This window comes from Peromyscus maniculatus, chromosome 19, assembly GCF_049852395.1.
Source record: "Peromyscus maniculatus bairdii isolate BWxNUB_F1_BW_parent chromosome 19, HU_Pman_BW_mat_3.1, whole genome shotgun sequence".
In the NCBI taxonomy this organism is placed as follows: domain Eukaryota; kingdom Metazoa; phylum Chordata; class Mammalia; order Rodentia; family Cricetidae; genus Peromyscus; species Peromyscus maniculatus.
In genome coordinates, this window is record NC_134870.1 from 36,859,192 (window position 1) to 36,880,383 (window position 21,192).

The 21,192-nt window shown below is 40.6% G+C and overlaps 1 protein-coding gene and 1 pseudogene across 2 annotated transcripts in view; one reads left to right on the forward strand and one right to left on the reverse strand.

Annotated features, from left to right (window-relative positions):
* The window catches only part of Kcnn2 (potassium calcium-activated channel subfamily N member 2), a 389,972-nt gene that overhangs the window by 208,285 nt on the left and 160,495 nt on the right, over window positions 1-21,192 (forward strand). The gene's annotated exons all lie outside the window — the stretch shown is intronic.
* On the reverse strand, window positions 18,343-19,522 carry LOC143269462 (TGF-beta receptor type-1 pseudogene; annotated as a pseudogene).

A 21,192-nucleotide genomic window follows, 5' to 3' on the forward strand; every position in this document is an offset into this window, starting at 1 on the left:
TCTTTCCTTCCTCCATCATTCCTCCATTCCTTCTTTGTTCTCTGCACACACCTCTTCCTTTTACTTAAGCCTCTGTATGTTTCAGCAGTAACCAGTAACACAGGACCCCAACTTACACATGAATACATGTCCTAATTGGATCAACTCAGGTCACATGATCTTCCCTGAAACAGTGGTTTTGGCTTAAAGATTGTCTGTAGCCCAATTAGTTTAGGTCTCAGATTCGAGCTGATTCCTAAATCAATTCACTAACTAAAGGAGATGAGATTATCCCAGTTGGTTCCAGATAGAATTAAAATTTGCTCATTTAAAAAACTGCTATTTCCAGATTTTTTTTTAATTAAGGAAAAAGTATAAACTTGGTTCTTTAGAACTCTCTCCCCACTTCTCTGCTTTTCATTCCTAGTGTTCAGTTAAATTTTGAAAGGTCACATGTCACTATGATGTCCAATGTAAAATCTGTCCTCAGTGGCCTCAGCTGTCTCATCTAGTCCCATCACTATAACCTAATACAATTTTTGATACCTCTATTCTCAGTTTATGCCTCCTACCACAATGTCCTTGCAATTTTTTTCCAACTTCAGTTCTTTGAATCTTTGACTTTATTCTTGGCCACTTCTGTACAATCTTGAAGTCTCTGTAGAAGCACAAAGAGGTTCTATGACTTTGCAAATTTAGCTCTATTCTACTTAGAGATCAACCATCCCTTGTTTGTGATGTATTCATAGGTCCATGTTAGAGAATCACAAGTACTCTGAGGTTTTAGTCTCCTGGACTCTACTCTGGAAAACATGACCCTAGGTCATCTAGGAATCAAGCATGTTTTCTGCCTTAGCCAGTACTTAATCTCCCTGCTTTCTCATGCTAAATCACTTCTTACCTTTCCTTATATCTTCTTTTCCATTCTAACATTTTATTTTTGATGAACTTTATGATCTCTTTATCCAGGCTTTGGTTCTTGTTTTCCAAGAAACATTTTGACAGTTATCCATGCCTCCTTGTCTTCTTGCTCTTGCTTCTTGAATGAATTTGACTTTCAAGATAATTGTCTTCATTGTCAGCTTTCAAAAGCCTGCCAAGCTGATATAACTTGACATTGGCTCCAGGCAACAGCCAGACTGCCAGGAGTCTAAGACTTATCTTCCCTTCTGGCTAAGAAGTTATTCAGCAGAAATCTAAAGAAGACAGTAGAACTGATCTAGTCACACTTGGTAAATTCTAGCCTAAGGGTTATAAAAAAAAATAATTTATGCCGAGTTAATGCCAAACTGGCTTATCCAACTAAAGAAAAGTAACAACTAAGTTTTGACAAGTGACTAGTTAATACAAACATTTCCAATGCATAATCTCTAATGTTACTTTCAAAAATACGTTTGTGGGCCAAACCACTATTTGTTCCCTACTTAAGATTCAAAACTGCCAGTACTCAGCATTAAGTGCTACCAACAATATCCTGGTCCATAATGTCAAACGTCAAAGAAGAGTTTTCCCCGTTTTCTTGGGAATTGAGAACTAACCATTGGAACTACATTAGCTAGGGATGAGGGTGGTGTTGTGTTCTCTAAGCTACAGAGCTGATTTCTCCCACAGTGTCTCCTTTATATGCAGTTGGATTTGGAATTACGTTTGACCTTACATAATTCCTAAAAGTTCGTTTTAAATGGTCTATATCTTCACCTAAGAATTACATTCCCTGGGGATTAGGATGTTGTTTATATTTTTCTAAACCTAACAGCAACTGTGCATTTAAAGGATTGCTTATAATCTAATACATTCAAGTTACTGTGGTAGATGCTGCTGTCAGCAAAATATGAAACAGGGGTTTCAGGTCATCAGGAGGCTCTTCTCGATAAGAGAACTAAAACAACTAGGAAAGTAGTTGTAACAGAAGAAAACTAAAGACACTGTGTATTTGTACTTTGAAATTAATTATTAAAAATGACAATGGTTGCTGGCAAAAGAAAGGGAATAAAAGAAATATTAGGATGTGAATTGAATTTCACTTTATTTTATATTGCATACTTCTTTAAGAAAAGACAATGAAATTAAGCTTTGCCAGGTCTTATAATTCCATTCTTGTCTGTCAGAGTTCTGAGGCAATTAAGACAGAAGTGGCATATTCTCCAGGGTTTGGTACATTCTAGTATGAGGTCACTGCAGACAATTTACAGGCAAGCTTGAACTTGGAACAGTGTGTCTCTGAGTCATTCCATTAAAACAATTGCCATAAGAAAATAATTCCCTAACTTTATGTTGCTCTCCATTATAAGGGCCACATTTGGCTCCCTTTGGGAGGTGATAGTATAGACAAGCCATTATGAAAATTCAAATATAATAGAGAATACTTTGGGATGGAAAAGACCCAAAGAGATTTCACAGATAAGGATATGCAAACAAGATAATCCTAGTGAAGCACACAGCCAATAAATTTAGAGCTAGGGCAATGTGGTGAAACCAGTTTGCCAAAAACAATTCAAATTGGCATCATGACCAATAGGCAAATTGAGATTTGGAAACCTGCCTTCTTCTGGCAGTCTTGGTACATGTTGAAGAATAGATTATGGGTAAAACAGTATGTATTTTTTTCTTCTACTAGGTTATTGGACATCGATAAGTACTTTGTAGCTGTGACTGTATTTCCCATTTTTAGGAAGGTTTTCAGGTAGGTATTAATTATACTATGTTTAAAATAGTAAGAAATGAACCTAAGTATCAGAACCTAAGATCTCACCATCACTAAGGTCCAAATGGCTGTGACTGGAACATGTTTGTTTGGCTTTGGTACCTTGTAATTTGCAAGGTAATACACAGCTCAAGTTTATATTGTTGTGGGATTTATGAACAAAAATCGATGAAAATAGCTTTCTAAAGGGTGGCGAGAGTCAGAACTTACATGGGAAAACAGGAATTTGAACCTACCAGCTGAGAGCCACTGCTTCACTGAAAGAAAGAGCGTGAAGCTGCCATATTGATGCTTTTAAGAAATAAATCTTATAATCACAATTTCAAGGTGGTCCTTTACAACCCTTGTCAAGAGGTGCCGTGAGAATAATCTATCTAGGATTGCAAAGGAGCTCAGTAAAATAAGACAGAGACAGGTAGGATGGCACCACCATAAAAATGGAGAATTGGTTTGACCTCATGCGTTAGATAAAAGAGATTATGAAGAAAGCACCACTGCAGAGGTGGTCTGGAAAGCGTTATAAAGACCATATGGGGGTGAGGATGGACACAGAATGCTGTCTTGCATTCTCGACATTTAAAATTTGACACCTTAGTTATGAACCTTGGCAGAAAGAACTCCAGTGCGTGGACTGTAGTTGCCATAATACATTCAGCATTATCACCACACAAGAAAGAAACAAAACCCCATTGCATCTCTTTGCTTCTCCATATACATTCTCTGTTTGTTCTGTGTGACATTTCTTCTCCAGTGGTGACCAAGAAAAATCATCCCACTAACATAGCATTCCTTTTCTTTGTTCACTGGCCCACTGGTCTTGGGAAACCAAATCATGAGTTTTTAGCCTTAATTTTAGTAAATCCTTACCATGTCCTTCTATGCGTATTCCACTATTGAGAACACAGCTCCATCTCTCACCTACTAGCCCAACCCATATATGTCTCAACTTTATAGCACTTCTCAGTGCTGCTCTGCTGAGTCCTTGACAGATCAGGCCACCCTTCTGTATGGCCAGCTTCTTTGGGACAATGACGTATATACTAAGACCAATAGATGATTATTTGGGCATGTACTGCCCAACCCCCACTTTGTGTGTGTATCTGCTTCTTTTTTTATAAATACTTTTATTTTATAATTAATTCAATTTTACATATCAGCCACAGATTTTCCTGTCCTGCCTCCTCCCACCCCCCAGCCTTCACCCCCAATCCACCTCCCATTCCCACTTCCTCCAAGGCAAGGTCTCCCCTGGGGAGTCAGCCCAGCCTGATAGATTCAGTTGAGGCAGGTCCGGTCCCCTGCTCCCTGTACCAAGGCTGAGCAAAGTGTCTCAGCATAGGCCCTAGGTTCCAAAAAGCCAGCTCATGTACCAAGGACAGATCTCCCTGGCTCCACTGCCTGGGGGCCTCCTAGCCAGTTCAAGCTCATCAACTGTCTCACTTATCCAGAGGACCTGGTCCAGTTCCATGGGGGCTCCTCAGCTACTGGTTCACAGTTCAAGTGTTTCTGCTAGTTTGACTGTCCCTGTGCTTTTTCCAATCATGGTCTTGATATCTCTTGCTCATATAATCCCTCCTCTTTCTCTCTGGTTGGATCCTGGAGCTCCACCTGGGGTTTGGCCATGGATCTCTGCATCTGCTTCCACCAGTCACTAGATGAAAGTTCTATCATGACAGTTAGGGTGTTAGGCTATCCAATCACCAGAGTAGGTCAGGTCAGGCACTCTCTCGACCATTGCCAGTCGTCTACAGTGGAGGAGTTATCTTTGTGGATTTCTGGGGACCTCTCTAGCACTCTGCTTCTTCCTATTCCCATGGGGTCTTCATTTATCATGGTGTCTCTTTCCTTGTTCTCCCACTCTGTTCCTGATCCAGCTGGGACCTCCCACTCTTCTAAGCTTTCCCCTGACCCTTACCCTCCATTACCCCCCACCCCGCCCATGTCCAGGTTGCTCATGTAGATTTCATCCATTTCTCTGTCACTGGGGAATCCCTGTGTCTTTCTTAGGGTCCTCTTTACTAGGTAGCCTCCCGGGAGTTGTGAGTTGCAATCTGGTTATCCTTTGCTTTACATATATAGTATCCACTTATGAGTGAGTACATACCATGTTTGTCCTTCTGAGTCTGGATTACCTCACTCAGGATGATATTTTCTAGTTCCATCTGTTTGCCTGCAAACCTCATGATATCATTGTTTCTCCTGCCAAGTAGTATTCCCTTGTGTGTATGTACCACATTTTATTTATCCTTCTTCAGTTGAAAGGCATCTAGGTTGTTTCCAGGTTCTGGCTATTATGAATAATGCTGCTATGAACATAGTTGAGCATGTGTCCTTGTGGTAAGACTGAGCATTCCTTGGGTATATGACCAAGAGTGGTATAGCTGTGTCTTGAGGGAGGTTGATTCCCAATTTTCTAAGAAAGCGCCATATTGATTTCCAAAGTGGCTGTACAAGCTTGCATTCCCACCAACAGGGGAGGAGTGTTCCCCTTGCTCCACATCCTCTCCAACATAAGCTGTCTTCAGTGTTTTTGATCTTAGCCATTTTGATGGGTATTAGATGGTATCTCAGAGTTGTTTTGATTTGCATTTCCCTGATGATTAAGGATGTTGAGCAATTCCTTAAATGTCTTTCAGCTATTTGAGCTTCTTCTGTTGAGAATTCTCTGTTTAGCTCTATAGCCCATTATTTAATAGGACTGTTGTTTATTTTGATATCTAATTTCTTGAGTTCTTTATATATTCTGGATATCAGCCCTCTGTCAGATGTGGGGTTGGTAAAGATCTTTTCCCATTCTGTAGGCTGTCATTTTGTTTTATTGACTGTGTCCTTTGCCCTACAAAAGCTTCTCAAATTTATGATGAGGTCTTTGATCCACTTGGACTTATGTTTTGTGCACAGTGACAGATATGGATCTATTTGCAGTCTTCTACATGTTGACATCCAGTTATGCCAGCACCATTTGTTTAAGATGCTTTCTTTTTTCCATTGTAGTTTTGGCTTCTTTGTTGAAAATCATATGTTCATAGGTGTGCAGATTAATGTCAGGGTCTTCAGTTCTGGTCATTGGTCCCCATGTCGGTTTTTATGCCAATACCAAGCTGTTTTTATTACTGTAGCTCTATAGTAGAGCTTGAAGTCAGGGATCATGATGCCTCCAGAGGCTGTTTTATTGTACAGGATTCTTTTGGCTATCCTGGGTTTTTTGTTTTTCTATATGAAGTTGAATATTGTTCTTTCCAGGTCTATGAAGAATTGTGTTGGGATTTTGATGGGGATTGCATTGAATCTGTAGATTGCTTTTGGTAAGATTGCCATTTTTACTATGTTAATCCTACCTCTCCATGAGCATGGGAGATCTTTCCATTTTCTGACATCTTCAATTTCTTTCTTCAGGGACTTAAAGTTCCTTTCATACAGGTCCTTCGCTTGCTTAGTTAGTTATCCCAAGGTATTTTATATCATTTGTGGCTATTGTAAAGGGTGATGTTTCTCTAATTTCTTTCTTAGCCCATTTGTCATTTGTATATAGGAGGGCTATTGATTTTTTTGAGTTAATCTTGTATCCTGCGACATTACTGAAGGTGTTTATAAGCTGTATGCATTCCTTGGTCAAATTTTGGGGGTCACTTATGTATACTATCATGTCATCAGCAAATACCGAAAGCTTGACTTCTTCCTTTCCAACTTGTATCCCCTTGATCTCCTTAGGTTGTCTTATTGCTCTGGCTAGAACTTCAAGTACTATACTGAATAAGTATGGGGAGAGTGGATAGCTTTGTCTTGTTCCTGATTTTAGTGGAATCTCTTTGAGTTTCTCTCCATTTAATTTGATGTTGGCTGTTAGTTTGCTGTAAATTGCCTTTGTTGTGTTTAGGTATGTTCCCTGTGTTCCTGATCTCTCCAAGACCTTTATCATGAAGGGGTGTTGGATTTTGTCAAAGGCCTTTCAGTATCTAGTGAGATGATCATGTGGTTTTTTTTCTTTCAGTTTGTTTATATAGTGTATTACATTGACAGACTTTCATATGTTGAACCACCCTTGCATCTCTGGGATGAAGCCTACTTGATCATGGTGAATAATTGTTTTGCTGTGTTCTTAGAGTCTGTTTGCCAATATTTTATTGAGTATTTTTGCATCAATGTTCATGAGGGAGATTGGTCTGTAGTTCTCTTTCTTTGTTGCATCTTTGTTTGGCTTGGGAATCAGGATAATTGCAGACTCATAGAAGGAGTTTGGTAAAGTTCCTTCTGTTTCTATTGTGTGGAACAATTTACAGAGTATTGGTATTATCTGTATGTGCTTCTTTATCAGCTAATCCTAATTTTTTTTCAACTTGAGGTAATGTTGTCGGTTTCCATGTGATAGATTAGGAATTCTTGGAAAGCTAAGTTTGTGGCACTTGGAGAAGCATGAAAGCAGGGAATGTAAAGTTTTTACATACAATAAAGAATCACGTTACACTCTGATTGGAAAAGTACAACAGGCTGAGTTCATAATGAAGTGGCAATTACTAGTTTTTGCTACTGATAGGCAGTAACAGTAGCTAGATCAGTCTTGGTGAGAGAAAGCCCATGTTAGCCCTTGGTACAGCCTATGGTTCTCTTTGTCATGGCTGTTTCATTCAGGGATTCACTGGGCCAGCATTGTAGTTTTTAAGAAAAATGCTGCTTGGTATCTATATCAGAATTCATCCTGGACACTTGGGTGTTACATGCCCCTTCTACAAGGAATGGTCTCTGGTGGGTTCCAAGACCAAACACAAAACCTTACTAGTTCTTGTCATGGGTCCAAATATGTCCATTTCTCTCCTAAAATTTATTTCCATTCTCCTAGAAAGTCTATTATAAGCTTCTGACCAACTAGACAAGTCACTGGCCAACAATCAAGAAATAATGTATAACAATACTCAAACCACGTTTTTTTTTTTTTTTACATAAAAAGTAGACAACCGTGTATATTGATCAGAGTTCTGCTCACTGAGATTTTTTTCCCTTAATCACTATCCATTTAGATCCATGCATGTATATGAGTCTAGATAGTACTTTCTATGTGTAGTTTAGTGCCCACATACTCACAATCCCATCCCCATGCATGAAAAGAATTACACATAGTACTTCCTATGTGTAGTCTAAAATTATCGATAGTGCTTCTTAGGTGTAGTCTAGTGCCCATGTCCTCACCAGCCTTTCTGTGAACACTGCAAATGCTATTTCATCAGTTGACTGTAAAGAACTCCTCTTGAAGCCAAATGTGCCAGCTTTTAGAGAGAAGTTCACACAGTAGAGGTAAAAGCCACGGAGTCTAAGCCATCTCATTGGATACTTTCTCCAGGTCTTTTGGACACCTGCAGATGTCACCTTCAGCATTTTGTTTCTATACTACCATAGATAGCTGCCTAGTGTATACACACTTTTGATAGAGGGAATATTTTAAAAATCCAGTTCATGATGGAAATTTTGATCCTATAGATTTTGACTTTGATTATAGACTCAGTGGTCCAAAATCATGTGCTTCATTTTATCCACAGGATGAATGGCATACAAAGAGCTATTCTTTCAAATGGCAAATAGTCTCTGACACAGACATCACACAGCCTGGTTCCAGACTCTCTAACGTCTGCCTACAGCTCTCCCGCTGGGGCGGGGCTGAGACTCCACACAGTATGGTTGGTCCTGAGTAGTAGAATTTGTGTTAGAATAGCACATGGCTTACACCACAGCCTAGACTCACCAGTAAGACAACATAAAGTCTATGGTCTGAAGTGCCTACTCAAGATAGTTGCTAGACCATATCTGAGGCTGCAGGCTGCTTAAAAAACTGTGAGGTAGGAGGTGGGTGGGACATAACTATGGCAAAGCACACACACACACACACACACACACACACACACACACACACACACGCACACACACACGCACACATTCATGCACACTTCTGAAAGTTGTTCAGGAGAAAAAGGCATCAAACGCAATACAATGGTACTAACAGGAGAGCTCCTCCCCCTACCTTCTACATTGTCTCTCTAGTGTCCTCTATTGACAAATATTAGCATCATACAGAAAGGGGGAGATGCTTAAATACTTCCATTCATTTCTACAAAACAGGTTATAAAAGATAAACTTTGAGCTGAGACAGTAAGTGGCAAAGGAATTCATTGCTTGTCCAGTGGCACACATGTTTCTTCTCACTTTCACTTTAAATTAGTCATTTCCTCATCATCAGGTCTAGTAACACATAATGCCATCAGCGCAACAAAACTATGTAATATTCTCTAGTATGTCAAAGTGATCCAGTCTCTATAGAATATGACAGACCAATAGAGATGTCATGGTCCCAGAGTGAGACAATGAATATGAACTGGTATCTTAACCAAATGTCAACACATTATTTCTGCTTTTTCTACCAATAGGATTAAGAAACCCACTGCTTACCATTCACCAGCTTTCAACTACATGCCAAATACCAGAGTCATTATGCCCTCTCTAGTAAGGACAATACATTTAACACAGCAACAGTGATTAAGGCTGCCACTTGGTTACTTTTATGAGCTTTCACAATAGGCATAAGGCTGTAACCAGTTTTCCAGGGGTCAAATCCCCAATGGATATGGATATGATGGGGGCATTTTTACATTGGGAAGGGGCAGGCACATGGTGTTTCAAGGCAGGGTTTCTCTGTGTAACAGCCTTAGCTATCCTGGGACTTGCTTTGTAGACCAGGCTGGCCTAGAACTCACAGAGACACATTTGGTTATTTAAAACTAATTCATACTTCACTGGCTGGGGAAACAAAGTAAGAGTCCTGATACCTGCTAGTCACATAGAGAACACAGTTACATACTTAAGGACCAGGAAAGTAACCATAGGACTGGTGAGTAGACAATGGAAAAGAGCTTGGGATAGACGTATATTTTTGGACCAACTTCCATCTATCTACATTTTAATGAAGGATCTGTGATCATATTTCAGATCTCCCAATATTAGATCCGCTCATGTACTCACTAGCTGTGATCATATTTCATTCCTCTGATATTAAATCCTATGTCCAATCATCCTTACAGATTCTGGGCATTATATTTTGCCAAATGAAGAGAAACCTGTAATTGGCCTTAGGCAGCACTTAGGAAGGATAAAAGAAATCCCTCAAGTTTTCCCAGCTTCCCCATCAGTCCGTGGTCTGGGGCCTGTGAACTGACTTAGCTCTGATGTCCCAGTGAAGAATCAAAGCATCACCTGAGAGGAGAATTCTGCTTGAGGATTCTTGTTCAACAAATGATAACCCAAATGTTACTTTTTTATATAATAGTGCTTCTACTCACAGCAGACCTCTGAGAACTGGCCTTGTTTTACATTGTGATAATGCTATCAACCTTACCTATGATGGTGAAATGCCACCCACCCTCTGCCCTTGTAGACTGTTCATGCCTACTGGTATGGTTGGTCAGCAGCACAGTAGCTTGTATTGTTTTGAACTTTGACCTAAAGAAGGCAACTACCACTGTGGGTCTCAGAGATGTTACAGCTCTTTCACCTGTGGACTCCCAGGTGCCTGGGTAAAGGGACTTTATGCTGAGTCTTTCTGGAAAAATAGTCAGCATACGAGTTCTCTGATTCTATATGATACATCCATCCTACCCTTCCTACTTCCCCCAGCCTCAATTTTCTGCCATGAAAGACTCAGCCTCTTTAATGAAGGTTGGGCATCAATGAGGCCAAACTTGAAGAGTTTGGTTAGCCCACTCCCGTTCCTCTTCCCCCATCTCCTCATCTCCATGCCTGTTTTAACTTTCCATCCCTAGTTCTCCCCACTATACTTCCATGTGTGAGTTGTTTTTGTTTTCTTCCAAAAGTAGCCCCATTAACTCCTCTGACATTTAGGCAATATGTGTGTATAATAAGTACATTTCAATAAAAGGCCTCACATTTCAATATAAAAAAAAAAACTGGACTAATAGGAAGAGCACACTGCTTAAACTAAGACTCTGTCACTGAATATATAAAGCTGGCCTGAACCAAGGTAAATGGATTGTAATGATAATAAACATAGAAAGAGTTGAGGCTGGAGGGATGTGAAGAATTGCACATTTGTGCAAATCACTGAGGTACACATACACACATACAAACGCTGACACTGATGTGGACAAGTGATGTATAGATGAGTTGGTAGGTTAAGACTAAATTTTTATTTCCATTTTAAGTATTGATCACAAAACTTAATTTACATTATTCTAATAAAATTTTGCTAGTAATTACAATTTGTAGAAAACTTGTGTATTATCACAGCTTTCTGCCAAAGTAATTGTTTATTTACTTCAGGACTCAAAATTATTGAAGAAACTAGAATATTTTACTCTAATACTTTATTTAAGCTTGGAGGAGTTAAAAATAAATTAATCTTACAGTATGATTTATATTCTTACCAAGAGTGAAGTAGCTTCAAGTATATTTCATATAGGGGATGTCAGTGATTATACCCATTCCTTTATAGCCATTTGAGAATCTGCATAATACTTTTAAAATACTTTCTATAAGCCACTTTATCTAAGGCAAACAAGATTGAGTCAGTATATGTCAGAGACAAACAGTCAAACTAAAACTCAAGTACCCTGATAAAACTAAGGTCAGCCATCAGGGCCTCATACAGCTTCTGTCTTTCTTGCTCATAGGGAGTAGAGTATGGCAGTGTATATATGTATATAGTAATAGTAAGGTTCTGAGTAGAGTTTTTCTCCTGAGTTACATATAGTTCTAGAAAAAGCAAACATGTGAGCTATATGCTCTGAGTCTAATTGTCATTGAGTAGAAAGTAAAGCTTCTTTATGTATCTTTCTAACTACTAGGACAGATGGAACAGTTGCTTGGATGGTGCCTTTGAAGAAGGGGCAGGCAAGTGAAACCATAGGCCAGAGAAGGGCAGATGAAGAAATTGATTCATTTGTCATAGAAACCCTCTGGGACCTATGTTGTGAGCCATGCCAAGGGCTGTCAGAATGTGGATTGCTGAGAGCTGTCTGAATGTGTCCATCATATAACAGATGAGTATAATACACGTAAAGATGTTAGTGCTAGCACAAGCAAAATGCAGGGTGACTTCTAGTTCAGAGTGGAGAGAAAGCAGGGACAGGCACTGGTATGTCTCCAGGAATGCCTTTCTAGATGGCAGAGTGCTTGTCTGGACCTTGGAGGGGTGGGTTGGATTTTGAAATGGCAGAGGTGGAATAGCATTTAGATACTGTCTTAGATATTTAGATTGTATTTAGATATTGTCTTTAGATATTTAGATTAGATCAATGTCTTGAAAATGCAATCCAAATGTAGCAAAGACTTTCATTTCTTTTCTCCAGTTTCAGGATCTACTCCTTTTCAACTCTAGCACTCATCACTCGCTGCTTTAGTGCACATTAAGGTAGTTCCACCATTTAATTCTTAAAGAGCATGGCTACCCTGCACAGCCCTCCAGCTATACAATACTCCATCGTGACCTTGTCAATGTATGAATGAGAAAGGCAACAAGGAGCAGCCAGCTGATTTTACCCTCTTCTTGTTCTGTTCACCTAGTGAGAATTTTGTCACTAGGGAAATCCATCTCTGTGAACCAAGCACAAGAGAAAAAGGCCCAGAAGTGTCACAGTACCTAGACCTGCAGGGCTCCAGCCACAACACTCCCGGTGACAAAATGGAGCGAGCTGCACATTTCAAAGCTGCTTCTAGAAGAGCAGTTCATCTGTGCAGAAGTAGCAAGCTTCGTTTCCTCTATTGGAACAATGACTTCAAATGCATTGAAGTGTGTTTGGGGAGGGGAGGGGCAGTCAGATATAAACTACAACTATTCTCTTAAGAATTAACTCAGGAATGCCTAACCATGAAGGACATGCTTTCAGCTTCTTAAAGGCACAGTGTGAAGGACATCTGAGCAGGAGCCCACTAAAATACTTTAAAGTTTACACTGTTTCGAATATCCGTTTACTAGAATGTGTTCAGAGAACACTGGGAAAACTCTCGCTATGTTAGATATGGATGTAAGTTGTAAGTTCTCACTGACACTGTGTGTGGGCAGATAAAACTGCAGGCTCTTGTTTATTAAGTATCGCTGGGTGCAGAGGCTGAGTGGGCTGTATGAAGCAGGATTCTGTGTTCTTCCACTGTGCTGCCTGGGTCCAGTAAAATGTTCTCTTGTTAAAGCAAAACTCATTTTCCTTTCCCTGAAGGCAAGCGTGCACCAGGAAATGAGGAACGGCACTATCTGTGGTACAATACATCATGGTATTTGAGTGTATTCATCAATCAGCAACTCTCTTCTTTTGCTACCACTTGACAGTTTTCTATCTAGCAAAGGCCTAGAAACAGGGCCACTTTCTCATGAGGTGTCTGGTTGTCTGAACATATGTGCTGGGACTGACTGGCTGGAAGAAGCTCATTTTAACATTTAAGATGACCTTGGCATTCTCTGCATCAGACACAGTGCTTTTTTTTTTTTAATATTATGCATTGGTAAGTTTCTTCCTAAAATCATAGTGGCATTGATTCCAAATAACTTAATCCAGATATATATTTTGGTTCTCAAAGTATCAGAGAAAATGTGAACAAAGCAGCCCTTTATCTGATATTTCATTTGTCCTTAAGGAAGGTGCGTTTTGGATGCTAGAAATTAAAGTTATTCTATCAGCAATGACTGACTGGCAGAATACAAACCTCGGTCCACTAATAGCCATGATAATGAATATGAACCCACCTAGCAACAGGCTACATATGAGGACTGAATTAAATGACATTAAAATTCTCCTTTTCAAAGTTTATTTTCACCATTCTTGGCTCACTCCAGTCTCTTGGGAAATCATTTTCATGGAATCTCTTCCCTTTCTATGCCCGGAGATTCATTTCTCTTGGACTTGATTTTATCTAGATTTCCAGGCCCAGGGCTCTTTAATGGATGCACAGTTCATGGGTGTTATAAGTGATGTCGTTCTGCATCAGTTAGCAGAGGAACTTTTGTCTTGTCTTCAGTGCTCTTGGCTCAGATTTTCAAGTTCTTACTCTTCCTGCTACTGTTGATATAGATGGGAAAGCTCAAAACTTCTCAGTTCTCCATCTATAAGGGGGGAAATTCGTACCATCCCTGAGTGACAGGAGGCCTTGTAAGATTATGAATGCAGGAATGCTTTGGGCACTACAAATGCAGTGCTTACTAGCCATTACTACAGAGTGAAGGAAGATTACAGAAGTCACCAGGAATTGTTTCTCTGCATTTACTCACTCCTATTTATATCAATGAATCATGGGCAACCTCCACCCTCACTCCCACCCCTTGTTGTTACCTCCACTGAATAGGTAGAATGAAAGGGAGAGACCTCTAAGGAACTCATTGAGAGAAACCCCTCTGGATTTCTTGGTCCCCCGCCCCCAGTAGCATCACTGAAATGCTAATTCACAGGAGGGAAGCAGCCCTAGTTCCCTCAGTGCTCCTTGGCTGGAGTTTCTGGCACCTCTCCTCTCCTCTTGCTGCTGGCTCTTTGAGCAGGCTGTCCAGGCATTTTTGGTTTGGCAACTAGTGCAATGAATTGCTTCTTCTTAAAATAACTCAAATCACTTGATTTGGCTTTACCCTTAAGCCTTTTCTCCCTGGATTCATCCGGCTGAAAAAGAAGAGAAGATAAATTTCCACATGGTCTCAGTCTAGTTCCATCTTTCCCTGTGCTGGAGAAACCCCCATATGGTCAAGAACCCCAGTGTTGCCCTTTTCCAGAACAACTGACCCTGCCCAAAATTCTTAGCGATGATGCCCAGGGCCTTCTAGGGACTAAATGGAACCCCTGGAAAATTTATATTTGCAGAAGCATGAGAGCTATGCTCATGTAAATTCCTGTAGGGGTTAAGCCCTAATGATTGAGGAAGATATAAAATGGAAAAATCAGACACAACTGGAAAGGATTGCACTTGACACTGTTTCCTAGCAACCACCCGGTATTCAAGGCAGTGTTTATTTTACGTGGTGCTTTTCAAAATGATGCCTTTAATGTTATTGCTATGTAGATGGCTAATTTTCCCGGTAACGTATGTAGTCCGCGAAAGATCTATGATAGGACTGGAAAACACCAGTTGTCATTAATTGTACAGCACTTGGTTTATTACATCTTAGGCTAGAAACATGCTTTCTGTCCTCATCTGCTATACTGCTATTATATTCATAAGCCATCCTGCCTCTCAAGAATCTTGTTTTGATTTCTGTAGGGAAAAAAAGGGGGACTACTTGCTGGAGTTACTATTATAGTTTTCTTTGGTTGTTTGACTTCTCCTTAAGTTGTTCTTACACATTTATCTTCATCCTTAAAACATGTATTCTGAAAATTAATAGAACTTTCATTTTCCTTCTGCTGGCACATCAAATGTTGTCACTTCCTTCGAAGAAAAGTGGACCTTCCTCTTCACAAAGGAAACTTACTTTCCCAATGTGCTTAAGTATCCTCTGATGGATGGCCTCCAGAACCCTTTGATTTGCCCTCTCTCCAAAGATGGCATTTGTAGCTGAGAAATTTCCCTGAATTCTTTAGATTCTCAACAATCCTGGGTCTATGGGTATATGTCATTTGTATGCACAGAGCAAACCAAAAATCACTCAAATGGTCAAATTAGCTCAACTCCATATTTTTTCGCTTACAATCTAATCAAACAAAAAAGTACCACAGTGAGGACAAAATATGCTGACTTACGGACAGAGATGACTTGTTGACATAGATGAAGATGGGATGTACTTCTGAGCAACTTGAGAAGAGGGCCCTGTAACATGAATTGCTAAACAGACTTATTAATAAAAAACAAAACCCAGAGCCAGATATTAGGGTGAAAACTGAGAGAACAGAGAAGACAACAAGCCAAAGCCAACCTCACCTTGCTAAGTCCTCAGCTGATCCTGTTTCCTCAAACTGGAAGTCTCTGAGTCTTCATCCAAATGGATCTCAGCTGAACTGCTGCTAAAAAGCCTAAAAACTCAATAGTCTCTAGTTCTCATGGCTTATATACTTTTCTGCTTCCTGCCATCACTTCCTGGGATTAAAGGCATGGGTCTTTCCCAAGCAAGACATGAAAACTCAAGTCCTGGGATTAAAGATGTGTGCCACCATGTCTGGCTCTGTTTTCAGTGTAGCCTTGAACTCACAGAGATCTGGATGGATCTGGATCTCTGTCTCCTAAACGTTAGGATTAAAGGCATAGGTCTGGCCTCTATGTCTAATCTAGTGGCTGTTCTGTTCTCTGATCCCAGATAAGCTTTATTATGGTACACAATATTTTGGGGGACACAATATATTACCACATTTCCCCCTTTTTGTCTAAAATAATAAAAGGTTATAACTAATATAAGAGAAACTATATCTAATAAGTACAGTAAGTATATATAATATATACAGTCAAGAATTACATAAAGAATGTCTAGTCCATTAACATTTGACAGATTCAGACAAGAAAATTCATTATTTATCTTATTTTGGTAAGTTCAATACAAAATTTGTATACAATATAGAAAAATCAAATCCAATGTAAAATGTTTAAAACAAGTAGTTCCTTTATAAAAGTAGATTCAATAATCTACCTTTTTAATCATTTCTATATTTTCCCTTTTTTCTTTTCAGAGTAGATTCAATAATCTACCTCTTATCTATATCTTTTTTCTTTTTCTTTTTTTTTCCTTTTTTCAAACAAGAACCCTGAATCTATTCTCCTTGTTTAGCTTTTTTCCTCACTATTATTAATTAACAACTTGTAACCAATCATTCGAAACAATGACAATTATCCATAACCTATTGAATAACCAAAAACCACCCACCCCACCTCTTGGGAATATGGGTATCGTATTCTTAAAATTATTTCCTGCTGTTTGGGGGCAAAGGTATCTTTAGGGGATCCTGAAAAGAAAAATTTGGGGTTAATCGTCAAGTTCTGGGAGATGTAGCTGTATCATTTGTTGTCCAGTCTCTGCATAATGGGGAAATGCAGGGCTTGTTGAAAGTCCTTGCTCAAGTAGTCTGTGAGGCTGGATCATAGCTAGCCATCTCAAAATTGTCCTGGGCAATTTGTAGTCCAAATCCAATCTTTTGGTGGTGTTTATCAGCTTAATATCTTTATCATAGTCCATGTGGAATCATCATTGTGGGATCCCATCACCTTTTTGGAGATTTCAAAGTTGCTGTTAGGCATTTAAGGAATTGCTCAACATCCTTAGTTATCAGGGAAATGCAAATCAAAACAACTCTGAGATACCATCTTACACCCATCAGAATGGCTAAGATCAAAAACACTGAAGACAGCTTATGTTGGAGAGGATGTGGAGCAAGGGGAACACTCCTCCCCTGTTGGTGGGAATGCAAACTTGTACAGCCACTTTGGAAATCAATATGGCGCTTTCTTAGAAAATTGGGAATCAACCTCCCTCAAGACCCAGCTATACCACTCTTGGTCATATACCCAAGGAATGCTCAATCTTACCACAAGGACACATGCTCAACTATGTTCATATCAGCATTATTCACAATAGCAAGAACCCAGAAACAACCTAGATGCCCCCCAACTGAAGATAAAGAAAATATGGCACATATACACAATAGAGTACTATTCAGCAGTAAAAAAACGATATTATGAAATTTGTAGGCAAATAGATGGAACTAGAAAATATCATCCTGAGTGAGGTAACCCAGACTCAGGACAAACATAGTATATACTCACTAATAAGTGGATACTAGATGTGAGGGTGGAATGGCCAGACTGCAACCCACAGCTTCAGAGAGTCTAGCTAACAGGGAAAGACCCTAGGAGGGACACATGAATGGCCCAGTGAAGGAGAAGTGGATAAGATCTACATGAGCAGACTGGGAGTGTAGGGGGTAGAAGGCAAGGAGTGGGGGATGAGAACATAGAGAAATGGGAGGGTCGAGCTGGAACAGGGATAAAGTGGGAAGGCAGGGAAGGAGATACCATAATAGATGGGGACATCATAAGAATAGGAAGAGGCAGGGTACTGGGTAGGCTCTCAGGAATCCACAAGGATGACCCCACCTGGGAGTGCTGGCAGTGGTCTGGAGGGTGCCTGGACTGATCTACTCTGGTGACCAGTCTAGTGAATACCCTAACCGCCATCATACAGCCTTTGTCCAGTGACTGATGGAGGCAGGTACAGAGATCCATGGCCAGACACCAGGCTGACCTCTGGGAATCCAATTGATGAGAGAGAGGAGGGATTCTGCAGGTGGGGCATGTCAAGATCATGATGGGAAGACATGCATAGATGACCGGCCACACTGGTGGAAGCCCATGAACTGTGGACTGGTGGCTGTGGAGCCCCCATGGGACTGGACCAGGCCCTCTGGATACGGAAGACAGTTGTTTGGCTCTAACTGTTTGGGGGGCACCCAGGGAGGGGGATCGGGATCTGTCCCTGGTGCATGGGCAGGCTTTTAGGAGCCCAGTGCCTATGGTGTGATGCCTTGCGCAGCCTTGGGGCAGTGGGGAGGGGGCTTGGACCTACCTAGGCTTAGTGTGCCAGGCTCTGCTGACTCCCCATGGGAGACCTTGATTTGGGGGATGTGAGGATGTGGGGTGGCTTGGGAGGGAAGGCTGGGGGATGGGAGGAGGGAGGAGGTGGGATCTGTGGGTGGTATGTAGTGTGAGTAGAAAATTTCTTAATAAAGAAAAATGAAAAAAAAGTTGCTGTTTGGTGCCATCATGGTTCCCTGCAGAATGTGTGTGTGTGTGTGTGTGTGTGTGTGTGTGTGTGTGTGTGTGTGTGTGTGTGTACCCATTCTGTGGTTTAGAGCAATATGAATTGTATCTGTGGCAGAATGGTGTCTCACAGCCAGTCCCAAGTTTGCAATGCAATAGGTTCCATTCTTCTTCACCCAAATATTCTTTGATTTCAAATTTCTGTGAGCAATAGCTGGCTTCCCTTGGTACCAACAATCTCCATGTGAAGATGGGCAACACCACTCCACATGGACAGAACGAGTGTGATCATTCCTTCTACTGTAACAGTGTATCTATTCAAGTAATCAGAAAGGGATCCACGCCCATGGTAATCCGACACCAGCCACAGCTGAGTCCATGTGCCATTGTCTTTGTTGTCTGCTGCTGTAAATCCTAGGATGTTTTCATGGCGTAACATCACAGTCTGATAAATCTCTGCCTCTTGGAACCACAAACGTTCTTTCCCTAGAAGAGAATATCTTCACAGCAATTTCTTCCCGCCACTTGCCTCACCAAACTTCTCCAAACTGACCTTTGCAAATGCTTTCTTGTAACAGGATGGTCCTGGCAATTGTTTCTGAGCAGCAGCGGGAAATCCTTCGTCCCTGGTGCTAGCATTGCCGCCACCACCAACACAATGAAAAGCAGCTGGCAACTTGGAGCAGCAGCCACTGCAGCCTCCAAGGTCCTGCTACAACGGTTTGGGGACCCTGTCGCAGCAGCTTCTCCTCTGCAAGCCTCCCAGGCTGGCCCGGAACTCAGGATCCTCCTGCCTCTGCCTCCTTCAGCAAATCCTACCAGCGTGCACCACCGCAACTGGCAGTGTGCTGCTTGGGCCTGAGCTGGGGACTGCGAAGCCACAGGCAAGTGGCTCGTTTGTGAATTCCTGCCCCACAGGACCCTAAGAGCTAGACCTCTCTACACGTTGTCAGAAGAGATGCTCTGCCTTCTGTCTTCCCAGATTCTAAATCATTTTTTTCCTTAGACACCCATAATTGCAAATATATCTTCCTTTAACATATGAAAAGTTCCTCTGCAACTCTGAAAACATACATCTAAGTGGCCCCCTCCATTTAGTCTCACAGGGTGGCATCGTTCCTCAAGCATTTCTTAATTTACCGGTTTAATTTATCTGTAACAACTTACTAGTTGCTTTGTAAAAATGTATGCACAGGCTTTGGGCTCCCTCCAAACTCTGTGCTACATTGTATTGTGGGTTGTTTTTCATGTAAAGATATCACTGATGAACATATCATTTCTCACTTGGTGAACAGCCTGTGCACACAGAGAATACTTCCTAATTCTACTTATTAAAAATGTGCTTGCCTTGTAAGGCAGTTTTAGGATTGTAGGGGGAAAGGCAGAAAATTCATCGTTCTTTTGTAACCTCCCTCGCTCTGCAAACATTTCTCTATGAACATCTTGCAGTGGAGTGGAAACATTGTTACAGTTAATGAACCAATACTGGGCTATGATTAGTAGGCGAAGGCCTTAGTATGCATTCTAAATCTTTTTCTGTGCTGTCCAGTCCATACTGGCTTATGACAAATACATGATGTGCTGTCTACCAATGCTGCGTTGTGGAGAATAGTTTCACTGCTCCCAAAGCACTCAGTGCTTTACCTATTCATCTCTTCCCTTTTCTCCTCTGAGCTTCTGGGAAAATGGATCACTTTTTTTTTTTACCTTCTCTGTAATTTAGCCATTTCTAATATAAGTTTTCATTCTTCAAACATCTTTACTTTCTAGCTAAGAACCATGTCTCTGCCATGTTATTTTCCTTTCATTTTTGCCACTGAAGCAGCAGAAGATTTTCTTTTCAAGAATATGAATTTTACCACTGAAGAGTTATTACGAGGCAGCAAAAGTATAGAACAATAATAGCCAGTCTGAAGTGTAGGTGTTTAGAGACAGCCCAGGCCTACTCACTTGCTCAGTGACACTCTCTTGCTTATTACGCTCTGAAGCATAAGATTCAGAATTGCTCCTTATAAAAGGATAAATTGCTACATGGTATGAACTTTCAAGTCCCTTTGGTGATCTTCAAAACCATGAGAACTAAATCCATAGGAGCCAAACACGAACAGAAGTCAGCATACTTGAGTGTGAAACTGAGGTAGGTTTCTCTAGCAAAATCTAAAAGTTATGATGGCTATCCTGCTCATCCACAGCTTAGCACGAGTGGCAGGCTGATGTATCAATGCAATTGAAAAGGAGCAGTCACTCCAAGGCAGCTATCTTAGAATCCTCATACTAAGACTCCCGGTTATCCTTGAGCCAAGAAGACTTAAAGACCCCACACTCTCTTCTTCTTTTGTGGCCTAGTTTGTGGTGTATTGTGTTGTGTTGCATTTTATAAACTACTATTACTGATGAAGTCGGTGAATTCGAGCAAAACTTTCACCCATTGCTGACACCTAGCAGTTAGGGTTCAAATGTAGGTTGAGCATTTATATTGTTGATAACAAGAAGAAGAGTTGAAGACTTAGCAGAAGATGCTGGGGAAATAAATAGCCTCATGCTACATGATCCATGAGAAGCAGAAATAGTCCTCAAATTTTCTTTACATTCTTTGTGTATACTTAAAATAGAGACTATTATCAAGAGCTGTTTTAGAACTGTAGGTAGCTTGTAAGTCTCCTGAAGCAGGGATCGTTTCATTATTTTTGATTCATATTCCTATTTCATTCTTTTTTCAGTGGCTAGCCTTAAATAAAGTAATTTACCATATTTTAACCTTTCATGAAGTAAGTTTAAATATAGACTGTAAAAGCTAT